Source organism: Protopterus annectens, chromosome 1.part0, assembly GCF_019279795.1.
Source record: "Protopterus annectens isolate FY-2018-M chromosome 1.part0, PAN1.0, whole genome shotgun sequence".
In the NCBI taxonomy this organism is placed as follows: domain Eukaryota; kingdom Metazoa; phylum Chordata; order Ceratodontiformes; family Protopteridae; genus Protopterus; species Protopterus annectens.
In genome coordinates this window covers 1,966,235,251-1,966,256,076 of record NC_056725.1, presented here as the reverse complement: position 1 = coordinate 1,966,256,076, position 20,826 = coordinate 1,966,235,251, and positions in this window count along the sequence as shown.

Below are 20,826 nucleotides of genomic sequence, written 5' to 3'. Positions count from 1 at the left end.
AGGCAGGTTCTGTTGTATGTATTATGTGCATTACTAACTTCACCTCATTCCACCCCCTTTTCTCACAAGTACTGTTATGTTACCCATTGTTTGTATAGATGGTCACCCCTCCTATCTTTTTCCCTCTCCTTCCTAATTGCGTTTACTTTAGGTTTATTTTGGTGGGTTTATATGACATCGCTGAACTCACAGGAGTTCGAACGATGTAATATCAAACCATGAAGTTCGAAACCCAAGGAATTCAAAAACACCAAACAGCATTTTTTTTCCCAGGGAAAAAAATTGCTGTTCCGGTACAAAAAAAAAACCATGTACACTTTAAACTTAAACTAATGTGGGGGGCTTCGCCCCACACACCCCTCAACATGGGGGCTGTGCCTCCCCCACCCCCCACCTAAATATACCAAATCCGAGATCGCACCACAGTGGAGGAAATAGCAAAGCTGAGAAGACGGCCCACCGATTTTTTTCCCCTGGGAAAAAAATCAGTGTGACATGGCTTTGCTATTTTCAGATTTCAAACATTTGGGTTCGATATTACAATGTTCGGACTCCTGTGAGTTCAACGTTGTAATATAGACCCTTATTTGGTAGTTATACAATGTTTTATCTGAACCATTTAAAATGTGATAGGTCTCTTGCAGTGCCACTTTTAATAAATGTGCCTTATCCTTACTATTTTAATCATTTAATATTTTTTTGATTCGATAATTATTCTATAGTCTCATACATTTCCATTTACTTTCTCCCCTTATCCCTGATGTTTATTCTTATTTATATGTCTTTTTCCCTTTTTTCCTTAATTTTGCTATTAGCTTCACATATTCTGTTTATGTTACTTTGCTAGTGAGGCACATATATGCATCTACTGAATATCAAACCCTTGTACCTCTGATATACTCTTCAATGCATATCACGTATATGACTTGCACTAATCATTTTTGCTGTGAATACTAGACTTTGTCTTGATTCAAGTGATTAACAGAGTACAGAAGGGGTTCAGTGAACTGTTTATTATGTTTACTAAACTGTTCAATTATCACTCATAATTTCATTTTTCTTCTTCCTCTTACCTTCTAAGCCTTAGACGTGATGTGTCTTTCCCTTCACCAGTGACTTGCTTGTGATAAAAAAAAAATACTGTAATTTAAAGTGCAGACTGTCAGAATACTGATAGTAGCATAGAGAGTATTGTTTCTAAATGTGGGTATGTCTCTTTATGTTTTTATGGGAAGTATCTAACGTGGGTATGTTTCTTTCTATTTTTATGGGAAGTAGCTAAAGTAGTATGGCAGACGTTTTGTGTGCTCCTGGCAGTAGTGGCAGTTTGTACAGTATTGTAAAGTAAATAAAAGGTATATGCCCTTTTCCGTACTGTAATGCAATCCTGGAGCTAATATATATAGCTGGGGTGTGTGGGGGGTGTAGCCTCCCTCCTAGTTTGGTTTTATATCATCTGGTTTCTGTTAAGAGGGTAAGTAAGTAGTTTCTAGGTTTTGGAAAGAGTTAGTCATTGGTGTTATAAGTGTATATGTCTATAGCTTCAAATTCAGTATTTTGAAATTCAGCATTGTACTCTTTCAGTATAATGAGACTCAGTCAAATGAGTTTTCAGTATTTTGAAAATTAGGTATTGTGGTCTCAGTCAAATGAAATTCTGCATTTTGGGTTTTCCGTCATGTGAAGTAGCGCTATCTATTTATCTGTATCTCTCTCTCTCTCTGTAGATATATATATATATATATATATATATATATATATATATATATATATATATATATATATATAGACAGATATAGATAGATATATAGATATACACAACCCACATATATGTTTAAACATGCCTCTTTTCTCCCTTTTTCACTCGTAATTACCAAAGATTTCTCGCATTCTGTTTTTTTTAGTTTGCTCTTTATGTGCATGTATATATATTTTAATGGGCATTCCCTTCTACCAACTTATTTATTTATCTCATAGATCCTCTTTACTGGTTGCTTTCACCAGCAATACTTAACTTTTATTTAATACAGTTAATTTTAACAAATTATGATAGGAGTTCAGTGGACTATTTTCTTTCAATCATGTTATGTTTAAGTCCATGAAGTATACTTTTATTTCTAGCTCTCAGCTTGTCTCTTTCTGCTTAACGTCTTTAACTTTATTTATTTAGCATCTGTTTAACAGGATAGTCTGACTGCGCAGCCAAAGCCCTTTTCAGCAGAGTCCTGAGGAGAAATGTTCCAAATATAAAATGAAATACGATAGTTAAGAAAGAAATATTTTAGGATCATTGCAGTAATAATGCCAACATATTATACAAACAGATTTTTTATTAACAATAGCATAATATTTAAGTAAGTATAAAAACAGTGTTATAGTATGGTAAAGTCATGAAATATAAATACTTAAAATGAAGTTGAAATTAGAAACCAGTAGAATGTAAGGACAATGAGAATACTTAAGATGTATTAAATATTTATATATGATATAAAAAAAATAGAAGAAATAGATTATTTTAAACTGAAATGAATGATATGAGGTTAGAAGAAGAGAGATGGAAAGTATAGTAAAGAATATAAGGGAAAGGGAAAAAGTGGAAAAGATGATGGGAAAGTTGAACAGGAAAAATTGGATAGTAAAGTACAAAAAAGACAGGAATAAGGAGCTGAGAAAATTAGTCTCAGCTATTAAGGAGGCATTCTGTTAAATATTCCATGTGATAACTCAATGAAACACAATTGTGGAAATCAGATTATTTGGATAGATAAGTTTAGCCAAGAGAAAGGTAAGTGCATAGTCATGTGTTTAAAATATACATTTTTTAGTTCTGATTTAGCTAGTTTTGTCTAAGTGAGAAAAGAATATTATTCCAATTTTTAGAGGTGCAGTAAGAGTATAGATTGTTACCAGCAATGTTGGTACATTTAAATATACCATTCAAAAAATTATAGCCAGCACATCAAGTGTGAGATGAACCAACATAATCTTTTATTAATTAGATGAAAGCAAGACAAACTGGTTTTGGGTGCTAAACCAAATCCTTCTTCAGTGTCAATGAAATAATCACCAATTCCATTATAAATGCTAATCACAATTAACAACAAGGCATCCCATAGGTTGATCATAACAATCCATTGAGACCAGGTGGGAATAATCCCCCCAGTCTGACTATCCACTTCTTCTCTTTGTTATCCAATATAGTATGCCAACCAACAGCGTTATTCCTCTTGCCTGAGATAATATCTATAATATTTATAATAGTAAATCTGTAAATAGCAGATGAGTGTATTACAGAATGTTTATATAAGGCATTTGTAATCCTTTCATGTTTGATATCACTTAAGTGTTGGCTGACCCGAAATTTAAATGACTTAGAAGTTTGACCAACATAAAAAGCACCACAGGAACATGTAGCAAGATATGCTACCCAGTCTGAGGAGCAATTAGCAAAAAAATTGATGTCATAAACCCTGCTTGTATTCCGAGTACTAAAACTCTTGATTTTGTTAATTCTGTCCCAATGAACACAGTGACCACATGGAAAACATCCAATAACGGCCTCACATGTAAGTGTAAACTGTGTCAAACACCTAACCTTGTTCAATCTCTGTTTATAATGATTTAAATGTGACCCCACTGTCTTGCCTCTTCTGAAACTAAAATGGCATCTATTCTGAATGACCCGTCCCAATTTGTGGTCTGACTGTAGTATGTTCCAGTTATGATGAATGACCTGACAAAACATGCCAATGTTCCAACCATATGTAGTAATAAACCTAGGTTGAGAAGGGATAGTTTTTTTTTTTTGTCCTGATATGTCATGAGATCAGACCTTTCCCTGCATGACACCTGGTGACAAGCCATGGTGATAACCCCTGGTTTATAACACCTATGTTTGAATTTCTGGACTATATCTTGCCTGGAGATCTCATACTGTTGGGCATCGGAACAAATCCATTTGAGTCTAATGAATTGTGACTTAGGAATGTTATGGGTGACATGTGGCGAATAAAAACTGCTGGCATGTAATATGGAGTTGTATTGAGGAACTTGTGAAAAACCTTTGTGTTTAATGTACCATCAGCATTCTTAGTTACAAAAATATCTAAGAAAGTTATCTGATGTTGATCATGGTGTCAAGTAAATTGTAATCCCCATTTTTTGTCGTTAATGTATTGAACAAATTCCTCCAGGTATTCCGCATCCACTTTGGCCACTGAATGCAACACAATGCTTTACGCACATAAACCAGTAATAAAAAAAAAAATAATAAAAAAATAACACTATGCACAGTAAAGACATGATTCAGTGTTGAATTGACATACGGATGGTTTACCTTTATATGTGCGTACTGTACATGTATGAAAGTGGATTGTTCGAAAGGATGTTTTCCAGTTATATATAGCCGAAAAAATGCATCGAATGTGCAATGAGCAAATGCACAGTGACATTCGCTCATTGCAGATTCGTTATTTTGGGTGTGCATTGCACTATAGTAGGGATTGGGAAATGGACCCTTTCCCCACAGTAGTGCAATCTCAGAGTTAGAATATTAAAGTAGGGGTGTGTGGGGGTGCAGCCCCCCCACATGGGGGGTGCAGGGGGGCTTGCATTACACTGTGTGTTCGACATTGCAGTTCAAAACTCAGTGAATCTGCTGTTCAATTTGCTGAGTTTCGAACTTCCGTGACATTCGACATACAGAATTTATTTCGATTCGTGCAACGGGCTGATCGACGATATGATTTTCAACCTTTCAAAGGTAAACCACTGACATATGTGGTTGGAAATACAACCTATGAATATTAATAAATGATGCAAAATATGATAGCATATTTCCCAGGTGGGATTGAATCTTCCAAGCTGTACAAAGACAGTAGCAACATGCAATATGAGAATAACAGAAAGTATATACAGTATTTAAATGCATTGCACTGTGTGATTTGCAAAGGGCTAGAACTGAAAGTAGAGTACTATATTAAGAGGTAACTATTATGGAACCAAATTTTGCAAATCCATATAAAACATAAGCAACAAAAAGCTGGCTTTAATTTAATGAAAACAGTTTCAAGACTGTGCTATAAGAAATGTGGATGAGATCAACAATAAATAAACCATGGCTACAGTTTGAAGATATGTGCTAAAAGCTAGAGAAAAATGATTATTTTGTTACTTACAAATGGATGGATAATTCAAATAGCTCACGAGGAAGTAGTTTGATAAAAAGGATAAAGGATTCAAGAATGTATAGATCAGATGAAAGGCAGTTATAATACAGAATACAAAAAAAATCTCTGTTAAGTAGTTTAATTCTGTGTATTTCCATTGAAATTCCAAATACCACAACTGTGATCCTCAAAACAGCACTAGTAGTATGAACTTATGGGAATGCATGCTTAGTCCCAGGCCATAGTATCTTGGTGAATTCCCCCATCTTTGAAATACAGCAGTTTCACAGTTCATATACATAAGTAGCAGGCAGAAGGTGAGCACAGTCTCATTTATTGGGGTTAAGCAATGGCCATGAAAAATGCTTTAATGTTATAACAACCTTTAAAAAACTTAGCTTGCCTTGCATTTTATTTTGTGGGCATTTGACACCCACAGTTTCAGGAATTAGACTTATGACAGTAAATCAGGATTTGCTTACTGAGCTAGGTAGCTGAATAAAAGATTGATAGATCAGGTAGTCCAAATATTTCCCTAATAAAATCATTTTCTACAAGGTCTGTAAATAGACTTGACTGTGATACAATTTCCTGATATAAATGACGCCCTCACTGTACTGCATAGTTCTTCAAAATATATCTGCTGCCATTTTGTGGTTTAGTAGTGTCATACTAGTTGACTTAGTTGCATATGAAAATAGCAGTACAAAAACAGTTATCAAAATTCAAATTTGTGCATTCATCTAAAAATCTCAAGAGATATGGCTTAAAATGAATTCAGATTATACTTCATCTAAGCAATAACGTAATAGCTTTTGACATTTTATCTTGCAGTTTATTCAGATCAGGTAACCAAAATATCTCAAGTGCAATACAGAATGTATCCTATTTTTGTATGTTTGGAGTGGATTGCTTCACAGCATTAATTATTTCAAAACAGATCAAAACTCTAGTTCAATGGAAGATATTTGGGGCAAATTAATGTAATGTGCTTAGTTTAACTGTAGATTCAAACATTCAGCACTTTTACACCATGTTAATGCTTTTACCTTTTACTTCTTTAGAAAAACGACCTTTAATTAATGAGTAAAGTTTTTTGCAAATCAATGATAAAACACTCCTTCCTCATGCCATAATAAAAAATAAACCATTAAAATACTGCTTTTGAATGACTTTCATACTGTTCCTATTGTACATTACCAGTCAATATAAAAATATCCAGATGAGCTATATAGATTGAACTGGTAAGGGTTTTCTCACATATTTGAGCTGTTTATCATTTTATACCTCATTCCAAACAATTTTCATATTTTCAGGCTTAATACCTTTGATATGAATAATGCTGCATTATTATATCCCTAAAATGGAAACAACAGACAAGAAGGCAAATGCTATCATTAGAAATGCAGAGAAAAAATATAATTATCTCCCTTGGAAATGTGAAGTTGTGATTTTATTCTAATACAACTCTATGTTTAAGGGCATTTGGAAGACTTCTCTTTATTACATAGTCATATGTCTTCTGTAGCACAGAGATATTATTCAGAAAGATTGTAATTACCTGGGTACAGCCCAGAAAAGAACATTTTTGTGTCCCCAAAGCCATTGGCTGTTCTTGATGTAGAAGACACTGCGGGGATCCTGGCACAGAAGAAGCTTTGACACTGCAGGACAGTTTGTGGTGATACGTCATGCTGAGATCAGGGGACATGCATGTCATTCAAGGAGTCATTAGCAGTCAAAGGCAGGCAAAGGAAGCTAGATGCATCATGTTCAGGCTTTAAAAAGGTTGGCTGCCAACCAAATTAGCTTGATTAGGGAGTCTGAATTGAAATGACATGTAATCTGAATGTTAATGACTTTTTTCTTTTCTTTTTTTGCTTCAGGCCTCTGAACCACTGAAAGCATACTAAAACCTGTCATATGAAAAAAAAAACATATTATCATCATTAAGAACTGTTTCTTACTTCCAGGTAAAATTTGCCAGAAAGTAGGAAGATTTGTAAAGGAAAAAAAGCAAAATAAGATTGCTAGATGCTTATTTCCATATAATCTCATTATATCTGGTAATGAAATGTGTTAAAATAAAATCAGCACTTACTCCAAAAAATTATAAACAGCCCCAGAAAACTATGCCATAATATTTCACTGGAGATTTATTTGAAAAACTTAAGCATTTTATTTACAAAAGGCTTTTTTCTTTTCCAAAAAAAACACATAACTAAATAATGAAAACCACAAACTTGTGATTTGTATTATATTGCTCAAGCTAGACAAAATTCCTTAGTAGAGAACCTACATAATGCATGCACAAGCACACACACACAAATATACAGTCACACACATGCACACACTCATGGGTGAAACATAAAAAAGTGATATTAATTTTGAATCTTACTGCTGTATTTTATTTATTTGATGTAGACAAGATGTTCATCAGTGATTCATTTCATAATAATTCCATATCCTTAGCAATCATTTGCACTTAAAAGAATTCAACTCTAACTAGCATTCTTGATACACATACAATAAACATAAACAGAATAAACTGCGTTTTTTTTTTGTTCTCAGAGCAACAGTTAAGGAAAAGATGAAATGTTTTCTTGTCTCCTGTTTACAACACACATCCACACACATGTATGTAGGTACCAATACAAAGAAGAGAGAAATCTCCTAAAACAAAGGAATCACTACTGGTGCACATAAAAAAACATAGCAATGATTTCCTCTGGAAAACAACAATTGGTGTTACGTTTCCTTGGTGTCCTATGCTTCAGGGAATTGAATATCAGGGAATTTTGCCTCAGCCATCTGTAGCTATACTTAATGTATGTCAGATTCTTTTAATCTAGAGCTGTGTACAACTTGGACTTTGTAAGACTCAAAAAGAGAGGCTTTCTAAATGTGGGAGTGGTCTCTAATATAACATTTCTTTCTTTCTTTCTTTTACTCATTCAGAAACAATGACCAAAAATAGGTATTCAGAATTACAGGCAGAATGAATGAATGAACAAATCAGTGAAAGAGCAAGTCATTCAGTCAACCAGTAAAGTAATCCTTTACTCAGTACTGAATTGTGTTTAGATAGCTACTTGTCTAATTATATCCTGCTTGTGAAAGGTTTAGCAAAATCAAAAGTGTCATCCTATTTTTTCTTTCTTTAATCATTGTAAAACTACATATTGTATGAAACTTTTAAAGAGATTTCAGGTTGTTTCTATTACTAATTCAACAGGGATGCATATAGGCTTTTCAAATTTAAACTAACTGTTCCCATAATGCAGATCTCAAAGAGCCCCACCCCTATCATGTTGCTCTGCACCTACCTACCCCATCATACTGCTGTCCATGCCACATCCCCTTCACAGTGCTGGTTTTCCTTGCCCCACACTCAGCAAATGCACACAAGGAGATGAATCATTCATAATCCTATAATTTATTTTGCCAAAGATCCTGCCTTAACACTTCTGATTTCAATCTACTCCTTTGAATCGCAATACTCTAATTCTTGTCCTTTACTATGTGCCTATATTTACTATGATATAGTTTACTTGTGGTATGGTGAATGTATAGTAATTTGTATAACATTTGTTTGCAAGTATGTTGCTTTCTGTGATATTTTGATTTGTTGTAACTTTGGAGACTGTCTCCCCAGATATGTAATTTAAATGTATAACATTTTAAATTTTTGTTGTTTTGTTTTTAACTGTGGAGCTTTTCTCCTGGGGCTCCACTGAAAATGGGTTTTTGCCCAGTGGACTTTCCCAGTCAACAAATGCCAATAAATAAATAAATAAATGATATATGGTTGCTGCCTGTCTTGTTGTGAAAGGGACAGTCATGCTTTAGTAACTTGAGTCCCAATACCTGCAGTACCTATGAGAAGGAAAGGAAATATCCCAGTTACCAGTGTTACTGTAACTGTTAACATCAACATTCCAACATGCCTTTCCCACGCACAATTAATGCAAAGAAGATTTACATTGATGCTTGTGTTGACAGTATTCTCAGCTGTCATGAAGCAGTTTGATTTCCATTTTTAGTCACATATATATCATTCTTTGACCTTTCACATGCATTTGATGAACTGCTTATTCTCCGTTAGATTTGATACTCATATAAAAGGTAGTGATTGAATCAATGTCAGTGGTCATGGGGTGGGGATGTGATATATATATATATATATATATATTTATATATATATATATATATATATATATATATATATATATATTTATATAGATATATATATATATATATATATATATATATATATATATATAGTTACTACTAAATCCCGAATACTTACAATACCGAAGACCGGAATCCCGAGACCAGATACCCGAAAGACGAGATGACCGGAAAACCAGAAGCGCGAAATTTAAAATCTCAAACAACAAACTAAACATACACCACACACATACAGATACATACACCTTCACCCAAAACACAAACACACAAACCTACACTACATAAAAGCAGGAGGGCAAGCCCCCATGCATCCCCATGTGGGGGGCTGTACCACCCACACCCCCTCTACTGAAATACTCAAACTCCAAGGTCGCACTATACAAACACACGAAAACACCACCACACACCTATATTCCCCTCACACACACACATTACAGTCACAACACACACTTAAACACACACTAAAGCCCCTAACCAACACAATCAAGCATAGATACTTACCTGAACTTGCACCTATCCATTCACAAACTACAACACCAGAAGCACTACTTCAGCATCTCCGTACTTTGTGATTTTGAAATTCGCGCTTCTGGTCTTCTCGTCTTTCGGGTATCTGGTCACGGGATTCCAGTCTTCGGTATTGTAAGTATTCGGGATTTAGTAGTGATCCTATATATATATTTGTATATATATATATATATATATATATATATATATATATATATATATACATATAGATAGATAGCACATGTATTAATTTCATGTCTGATATTCATTTTCTGTCTTTGTAATATGTATCAATTTTACAATTTTTTATTAAATTGCTACTGTTCTTTGAAGCTTTTCTCCATGGCCTGTCATTGAAAATGGGTCATTTTATGCCCAGTCAGATCTATGCAGTAAAAAATATCTCCTCTTTCTACTCTAACTCTCAAACTGGATTTCTTTTTGCTGAATCTCCTCTACCTTCCATATATGGCATATTTAAACTTCTCGCTCTCTTTTTTCTATCTCCCCACTATGCTATATGAAGTTCTATGGATATTAAATATCTTTTTGCTTTTTCTTATATAAATTTTTATTTTTATTTTTGTATTTTTATGCTTACTGAAACTGAACAAGAACTATTTTTTTCTTTTATGGCTCTCTACAAAAAAAAAAATGTATTTTCCTGGCATTCAATTGTTTACTCATGTAATTATTGTTGTATTTAAAATTTTTTTCTTGGGGACTATATTTTTTTGTAATCTCTATTGTTTCTTGCGGATTATTTGTATAAATGTTTTTTTTCTGTCCATGTTATTGTCTCGGAGCTTTTCTCCTTGGGCCTCTACTGAAAATGGACATATATCTAGTTAGACTAGCCCGGTCAACAAATGTAAAATAAAATAAATAAATAAAAATATATCAATAAATAAATTAAAACAAAAAAGTTGAATGTTTCAACTATTCTACCTAAAATAATAAAAATATTTGTGCTTATTCCTTGGGATTCAGTAAGGTTCCGTGCAGGAATAGCTTATTCCTGCATGGAAACGACCTTTTAAGAGCAGCATATCAGCATGCCATGCATAGTAATGAAAGTGCGCTGCCTCTGCTCCTAAACGAACATGGAGTGTGGACGAGTGCAGGGGGGTGTGTCTTAGAGCAGAGCTCTCACAATACACACACCCCTGCACTCAAGAATTGCCATTCGGTAATACCTCCCAACTGTAGAGATCTTCGCAGAATGTCCAGATTTTTCACCCATACAGTTGGCCTGTACCCCATTTGTCCTGAGAAATCACTGGGATTATGTCAGGATTGAAGTAATTAAATAATGGCATACATTTGAGCTTCAGACACCAAATCCGTCAGAAATTTTATACTAAAACAGATCCTGTTACTCTACCAACTTACCTGAGTTTATAAGAGCAATATTTAAATATGTCCCTAGTTGTACCTCATTTTGTCAAGCTTTGTCCAGCTATTTTGCATGAAGATATTGAGAGGTATGGGGGCTTGCTAGGATGTCTGCCAAATGTGCAGATGCACACAGAAATCCACAGCAATAAGTGTAATCTGTCCCTTCCTAGAAAAAATAACACTAGAAACTTTTTTTTAATCAAACAGATTAAATTTAACCGTAGGTGCGTGGGTTTGCCCATTGCTTAGCTACGCATATCATAGCTTAAATAGCACAAAAAGATAAATAGCAAGATACATTCCATTGACACAGTACTGCAATAGTGTAGTGGTCAGAGCGTTTGCTTTGTGAGCAGTCATTCGTGGTTTGATTCTCACCGTAGTAAATTCCATTTTCCATATAAAATCAATGTATGAACACTGTTTTGCTGTATAACCTACTAGATAACATATATTTGTGAACTGGAGTACTGCATTAAGTGCAGATGTGAAGTGTCATTGTAATAATGTGGTAAAATCCACAGATAAACACAAGTGCCCCATACAGTATATGTACACATGAATCAGGGATACTAAACAAAGTTATAATGTGTAATGAATGATAAATCCATAGAGTGCCCAAATCTACCACTTTCCCAAGACCCATGTTTCATTTCTTTCTAAATTAGTGTGTGGGTAAGTGGGAGTAAGCACTTTTAAGCAGTAGTTAGTGGGTTTAAGCCTGTTTACATGGAAGTAAGCAATGCTCACACAGGTTAAGCAATTTTGAAGCTAACTCCCTGTAAGCGTATTTAACCAGAAGTTAGCTTTGCTTACCATCGCGCAAACCCATGCAAACCCACTTCCAACTGCTTAAAAGTGTCTTAATCACTCTGTATCCAACAGCCTCTGTTCTGCCCAGCAACAAAATAAACAGGCCTTGCAGGTCTGGAACCCAGAACCCAGTACACTATAGTCACAGCAGTCAACCACTAATGTCACAGCTGTACAAAAAATTGAGGTATACCCAAATAGATCCTCACTATAGCAAAATCACAATTTACATGTGAAAGGGATCTATAAACAGTTTTATGTTGTATAACCTACTACATAACATATATATGTGAACTGGAGTACTGCATTAAGTCCAGATGTGAGGTGTCATTGTAATAAAGTGGTGAAATCGTCCAATAAACACAAGTACCCCATACAGTGTACGTACACATGAATCACAGATACTAAACAAATATATAACATGTAATGAATGATAAATCAATGCCAAACAACAAATAGTGTGCAAATTTAAAAATAAGGAACACTAAGCATTGCACACCTCTGCTTACTATGTGTAAGCAATGCATAGCCCAGCTAAATTGATTTGCCCATTGGTATACCCCTTTAAGCAATATCAACTTTAGGGAAGCAGGTTTGCCCATAGCTTGGCATGTTCAAAACTGTCCAATCATGGCAAAGTGCAGGAAATCAGCCCAATTTAAACCCCAAATATGGGAATACATCTTAAAACTGGTTGCATCTTCCTCCTGTAGGCACTATTGCTGGTGTCGGAGAAGGATCGTGCTTCTGGGCATAGTGCTGGTGCATCCAGGAGTCCAAGGTCATGGCAGGACTCCTGGTAAAAGACCATGAGGAGAGACTGCTGTGCAGGGCCAGTACCAGGGTTACCAGTATAAAGCAGAACCCTGGGGCTGTCTCACCCATGACCTCACCAGTGCCACTGGCATCCCTAGAACTGGTGAGCAGGTCAGGCATCACTATGCCAACCTGAAACAGAGGAAGAGGGAGCTCTTGGATCAGTGGATCCAAGAAGCTAGGCAGGGTAATGTCTCAGCAGTGTGTAAGTACTCATTCTACTACCTGTTTAATAATTGCCAGCTCATGTATATAATGGATAGGTATGGCTAAATATTCTTCTTATGTCTTTGACAGCGGTAGCAGAGTGGGCTGTGAATCAAGAAGCCCATGCCTGTAGGCTGCAGAGACTATGTTGTGAGGCAGGTTAGTAATAATCTTGCATGTACTGTCATAAGAAATAAATCTAAAAGTAGTAGAAAGTTAATTGCCAGTTTAAAACCTTTATTGTGTATGGGATGTACTAAATAAACCAGACAATATGGCAGGAAGAGTCTCATATAGGTTTTATGTAAATAAAAGGCTAACAGCCTGGCAATAAAGGTCTAACTCCTGGACTGCTTGTGTTTACTCTGGTATCATATGGTAATGTAGTGTTGCAATCTCTTAATAGTACTGTTGTATTAAGCACTGATACCCACACTGTGCTACATAAATAAAATGTGTAGGGATGTCTGTATATGACTGTTGTAATCACAAGGTCAGATTGTACAACTGAGGGAGACTTAGACAGAAAACAGTGAAAACTTAGACAACATAATCCAAATAGCACACTCAGCTGAGATGTAAACTGTGCCATGGTTTGAATCCTGGGAGTGGTAGTAAGCTGTATGCAGAATCATACCTCTCAACTGTACAGATTTTGTCAGAAAGTTCAGATAATTGGCTTACATTTCCTGCCTGTCACCATGAACCCCTGACAAATCAGTGGGATGATCCCAGAAGTTTAGGTAGCAAATAATAACATACAACTGATTGTCAGACATCATAACCATCAGAAATATATCTATAAGATCAGACCTGTCACTCTAGCAACTCACCAAAATGTTATGAGAGTAATATGCAAAGCATGTCCCATCTCTACCCACATGTTGTGAAGCTATGACCAGAGTGTGTGCAGTAACAGAATGAGACGTATGTGCATAATAATAATGTGGAATTTGGTAATATGTGTGGCAGCATTCAGGTAGTGTTAACAAACATTCCGTCCACAGGTCTGTCAGATAAGAAAACTGTGCCTGGAAATAAAAGATTGAAATCCTGGACTGGTACTGTTTAGTCTGGTATTGTATGGCATTGTTAGTGTTGCAGTTTCTCTGAATAATAATGTATTACTCATCACTGTCATCCGCACTGTGCTACATAATAAAACTGTCTAGGAATCCCTGTATGAGTGTTGTAATTACAAGGTCAGATTGTAAAGCCATGGGAGACTAATAGCTGGAAATCAGTGAAGAGGTACACAGCAATTTCTAAACAGCACACTCAACTGTGATGTACACTGTTTTATTTTTAGCAGACACAGCCATGGTTTGAATCCTGGGAGTGGTAGTAAGCTGTATGCAGAATCATACCCCTCACCTTTACATATTTGTTCAGAATGGCCAGATAATTGGCTCATATCCACTGCCTGTTACCCTGTCCACCTAGCAAATCAGTAAAAATACAGAAAACAAACTTTGAAAACAGCGAAGGGTTATGTAACAAATAATCCAAGAATGAATGGCCACTGAACTATATCCATTTATTAACTGAAACCAAACCAATGTATTGTGAGTGCTTTCATACAATCAAATGTTGTCCTTCATCAGACAAAGTTACAAACACAATCTATTCAATTTAAACTAAAAACAGTTAGTGTCATGATGATTTCATTTCCTTTCTTAATTAATATATTTAAAAATCAAGCAGTACTTATTGCATTCACAGTGTTCCCTAACCACTATATACATATCTATGCCCTCTAGAGCCTATCTATCATAAACATTCATCTATGCTTATAATATTCTTAAAATGCATTTATAAAATACATGTAATGATAAATTAAATATAAGAATATAATATCAAATCTCTATATGACTATACATATCTAAAAATCTAAAATAAGCATTTTACAAATATGCTTTCGTATATAGATTATCTTACACCTTCATGTTAATACAATTCCTTATAAGAAATGTGTTAAATAAGTAGTACATCTATGATTTATAAACATTTATTATATATCTAATTCATTAGCAGATTTTATTTCTTTTAAGCGCCTTTAATTTTAATATAGGTGCTATAGAGCTATGCTCGTTAATGCCTGGCCAAGTATCTGCTTGCAGTCTTATTTGCCATTCTACTTCCTTTAGCTCTAAAAATATATTCCATGCTGTTTTATCATCTATTATGACTTGGTCTATAATGGTATAAGTAAATGAGTGGTCTGGATGACTGTTAACATGTTTGGCTAGAGCATTATTCATGTTTGACTTCTTTATTGCATATTCATGCTCATATATACGCTGAGACAATTTTCTTTCAGTTTTCCCTATATAGTAGGCTAAGCACAGTTTACATTTGCTTAAATAAATCACAGCTTATGATTCACAGTTATATTTGCCATGTATTTGGTATGTTTTACCCCTTACTACGAAATCTGTACCCACTTCTATTTTGTGGCACCATCTACAAAATACACATTTTTTTCATACCTAGTACTTTGCTGATGTCATGTTCCTCTTTATATTTTAATAACTCTTTCAAGTCTCTCCCTTTTCTGTACATGAGTGGCTTGTCTCCTATAATATTATTCAATTCTTCATCTTGGTTCAATGCACACCAATTTTTCTCAAAAATCCATTTTAAAATGTTAGCTTCTTTATTATATGTGATTACTAATGCTTCTGAGAATTTGTTTTTGATTTTGGTTATTGTTTTCTGTTATTTGAGATGCAACACTATGTCTTTCTACATTCTCATTTACAATATCCATACTAGAGTTGTTATTATCTAGGATAGGTTTAAAAAAACTCTCTTTCTTTTGTTTATAACTTCTTCAATGACGTCACTTAAAAAAGTAATGGGATATGACATAGTGGAAAACATAGATTTTAAATTGGAACATTCTTCCAAAAAGTGGTCTTCTCTAGTAATCATACGTGCAGCTCTAACTACTTGTCCTTTGACAACAGACTTTTTATGATGTTGAGGATGTGAGCTGCTATAATGCAAAAGACTATTGGAATATGTCTCTTTCCTGTGTATGTGGGCTATATATCTATTTTCTATATAGTCTTTGATGAGCTTAATGTCTAAGTATTCCATATAGTCATTGCTAATATTCCATGTGAATTTAAAAAATGTTGTGGTTTGGCTTATATATAACAGGAATTCTTCAAGTATGTTTATAGGTTAGTACTAAGCTAACTGCCCTTGTGAGCCACTTTAAGCCTAGCTAATTATCCCTTGTGAGACTCAAACCACGCACGTTGCATTTTAAGGCAAACACCTTAACCATTAGGCCACCCTCCCAACTTTTTGTGTTCCTTGCCAAATAATACTGATGTCTTCTTGAAATCTAAAATAGGACTTAATAAATGTATTAAATCTGCTATTGAAGACATATTTCTTCTCCCAACAGGCCATAGTTATATTAGCATAAGTTCCCCCACATGGGGACCCCATTGCAATGCCTTTAGTTTGTAAATAATACTCTTTATTGAATTCTAAAAAAATATAATTAAAAGCTATTTCTAATAGCTCTATTAATAAATTGATTTTATCTTGTTGTATATGAGTCTCATGGAACATTTAGCTAGTCCATTCTAATCCTTCTTCTTGTGGAATAACAAAGTAGAGATCACACACATCGATTGTTACTAATATATCATTACTATTATATTCTATGTTGTTCATATATTGTAAAAATGACCAAGAATCCCTACGAATTTATTTTTGATTTTTAAGGATGTTTTTGAACTCAAAATCTATATATTTAGCAATTGCTGATGTTATAGAGTCTCTTCCATCTACTAAGGGGTGCATGGGTGGATTAGAAATAGATTTATGCACTTTGGGGGTACCAAAGAACATAGGGACTCTAGCAGGTGATACATTCAAATAATTATACAATTCTATACTAATGTGTTTGTCTATAAACATATCATTTAACTGCGTACAGATAATTTTATATGCACCATTGATTTCATTTATTGATACTTTCGTATATGTATCAGTATTTAACATGTCATGTAATCTTCTATAATCTTCGATGTCCATAATAACTGCTCCTCCCACTTTATCTGGTTTCATTATACAGATTCTTTCTTTTCTTATTTGAGTTAAAACTAGCTGTTCTGAAATGCTAAGGTTATTATCTTCCCTTTTTGCATAATATTTTTTTTTTAACTTTTAATGTCTATTTCACAAATGTTTTCATATATTCCTAATTTGGGGTGGAGGGGTGGATTATAAGTACTACTGATACCAAACATACTTGTTTTTCTGATTATACTAGTCTGAAACAATATTTTCAAATTCATTTTTCTAAGATACAATTTTAAATCTAAAATGGTGTTAGTAAAATTACTGTAAGCAGAAGGCACAAAGGTCATTCCTTTTTCCAATAATTTAGCTGTTTCACCAGTACAAACTACATTTAAATAATTGTATACTTTGAAATCTTGTTCATTGGTATATACTACTGTACAAATGTCATTAGTATATGATTCTGATGTATCACTTTCAGATGACATACTATGTTCCATAGTGTCTAAGTCCTCCATTGTTTCGTTTTGGGTCTCGTTCCTTGAAACCCCGCTGCTTGTTGATTGTTTACAAAAGGGACATTGCCTCTATTTTAAAGTCTTTCAGATCTCCTTGGCTCAGGAAAATTATGATTATATTCTTCTTGACTATCATAATGTTCAGGAACTCTTTCTTGTTCATCTGTATTTATATAATTAAATTTCTTCTGCCCTTGGAGCTTAGGGGGCTTAGGATAGGCAACACCATTAACATAGTCTTGAAGATCACGTTCAAGCTTATTGATTTTTCATTTTTTCAATAATTCAATCTGCTGTTCAACACTATTGTAGATATGTGAATATTCATATTGTGCTTGTTCATATGAGTTATGCTCTTGAATAATTTTATCTAATATACTTAATTCATTACTGAGTTCATCTATATTTTCTTGATTATGTTTAACCAAAAGCTCAAGTAATTCCTGTCCTGTTCTATCAAACAGTTTCAGTAATTCTATATGTAATGCTGAATTTTCTGTTAGTCCTGAAGGGAAACGCCACATGCATAACCCTTTTGGAATTACTTTTCTTCGTAAACATACTGAAAGGTAAGCGTTTTCAAGCTGTAATTTTTTACAGCGCATCAGTTTATAATAAAATTCAGATAACTTACTGTTCAATGTATTGTCTGTTCCTTGTGAGGCTCTAAATGAAAATGATGTAGTCAGACATTCATTAAGTAAAGGCACTCCTCTTTTATTATTACTGTTCAAATTAGTTCTCATTGCACTTGCTCCTGTTTCGCTATTCAAGTGGTTAGTGCTATCTACATTGCACCCAGAACTAGGATTAAAGTCCGGTCTAAGGCACTGAGGTGTAAGACAAAAAACAGTTCCTGCATTCACATTATTAATGTTACTAACCTGCTGAATGGGTATAGCATTAGCGTTGTTGTTACCTGGATGAGCGGCTCCTATGGTCGGAAACTCTTTACCTATATTCCGTCCAATGCACTCATACAAGTTATCCATGCATTTAGAAAGCTGCATAATGAGGGCGAAAAGTTGTGCAACTAACCCTTCAGTCTCTCCTTGTCCATTAGTTGAATTAACTTCAGCTGGCCCATGATTCTCTCCTTGGATATTAGGCAACGAAGCACCTTCCATATCACCAACAAACAGTAAAAATCCAGAAAACAAACTGTGAAAACAGTGAAGGGCTATGTAACAAACAATCCAAGAATGAACGGCCACTGAACTATATCCGTTTATTAACTGAAACCAAACCAACGTATTGTGAGCGCTTTCATACAATCAAATGTTGTACTTCATCAGACAAAGTTACAAACACAATCTATTCAATTTAAACTAAAAACAGTTAGTGTCATGATGATGTAATTTCCTTTCTTAATTAATATATTTCAAATCAAGCAGTACTTATTGCATTCACAGTGTTCCCTAACCGCTATATACATATCTATGCCCTCTACAGCCTATCTATCATAAACATTCATCTATGCTTATAATATTCTTAAAATACATTTATAAAATACATGTAATGATAAATTAAATATAATAATATAATACCAATTTGTTATAAATAAATATCAAATCTCTATATGACTATGCATATCTAAAAATCTAAAATAAGCATTTTACAAATATGCTTTCGTATATAGATTATCTTACACCTTCATGTTAATACAATACCTTATAAGAAATGTGTTAAATAAGTAGCACATCTGTGATTTATAAACATTTATTATATATCTAATTCATTAGCAGATTTTATTTCTTTTAAGCGCCTTTAATTTTAATATAGGAGCTATATAGCTACGCTCATTAATGCCTGGCCAAGTATCTGCTTGCAGTTTTATTTGCCATTCTAGTTCCTTTAGCTCTAAAAATACATTCCATGCTGTTTTATCATCTATTATAACTTGGTCTATAACGGTATAAGTAAATGAGTGGTCTGGATGACTGTTAACATGTTTGGCTAGAGCATTATTCATGTTTGACTTCTTTATTGCATATTCATGCTCATATATACACTGAGACAATTTTCTTTCACTTTTCCCTATATAGTAGGCTAAGCACTGTTTACATTTGCTTAAATAAACCACAGCTTTTGATTCACAGTTATATTTGCCTTGTATTTGGTATGTTTTACCCCTTACTACGTAATCTGTACCCACTTCTATTTTGTGGCACCATCTACAAAAAGCAAATTTTTTCATACCTAGTACTTTCTTGATGTTATGTTCCACTTTATATTTTAATAACTCTTTCAAGTTTCTCCCTTTTCTGTACACAGTGAGTGGCGTGTCTCCTATAATATTATTCAATTCTTCATCTTGGTTCAATGCACACCATTTTTTCTCAGAAATCCATTTTAAAATGTTAGCTTCTTTATTATATGTGATTACTAATGCTTCTGAGAATTTGTTACATTTTTTTTTATTTTGGTTATTGTTTTTGGTTATTTGAGATGCAACATTATGTCTTTCTACATTCTCATTTACAATATCCATAGTAGAGTTTTTATTATCTAGGATAGGTTTAAAAAAACTCTCTTTCTTTTGTTTATAACTTCTTCTATGATGTCACTTAAAAAAGTAATGGGATATGATCTAGCGGAAAACATAGATTTTAAATTGGAACATTCTTCCAAAAAGTGGTCTTCTCTAGTAATCATACGTGCAGCTCTAACTACGTGTCCTTTGACAACGGACTTTTTATGATGTTGAGGATGTGAGCTGCTAAGACTATTGCGATATGTCTCTTTCCTGTGTATGCAGGCTGTATATCTATTTTCTATATAGTCTTTGATGAGCTTAATGTCTAGATATTCCATATGGTCATTGCTAATATTCCATGTGAATTTAAAAAATGTTGTGGTTTGGCTTATATATAACAGGAATTCTTCAAGTATGTCTTGTGTTCCTTGCCAAATAATGCTGATGTCATCTTGAAATCTAAAATAGGACTTAATAAATCTATTAAATCTGCTATTGAAGACATATTTCTTCTCCCAATAGGCCATAGTTTTATTAGCATAAGCTCCCCCACATGGGGACCCCATTGCAATGCCTTTAGTTTGTAAATAATACTCTTTATTGAATTCTAAAAAAAGTATAACTCAAAACTATTTCTAATAGCTCTATTAATAAATTGATTTTATCTTGTTGTATATGATTCTCATGC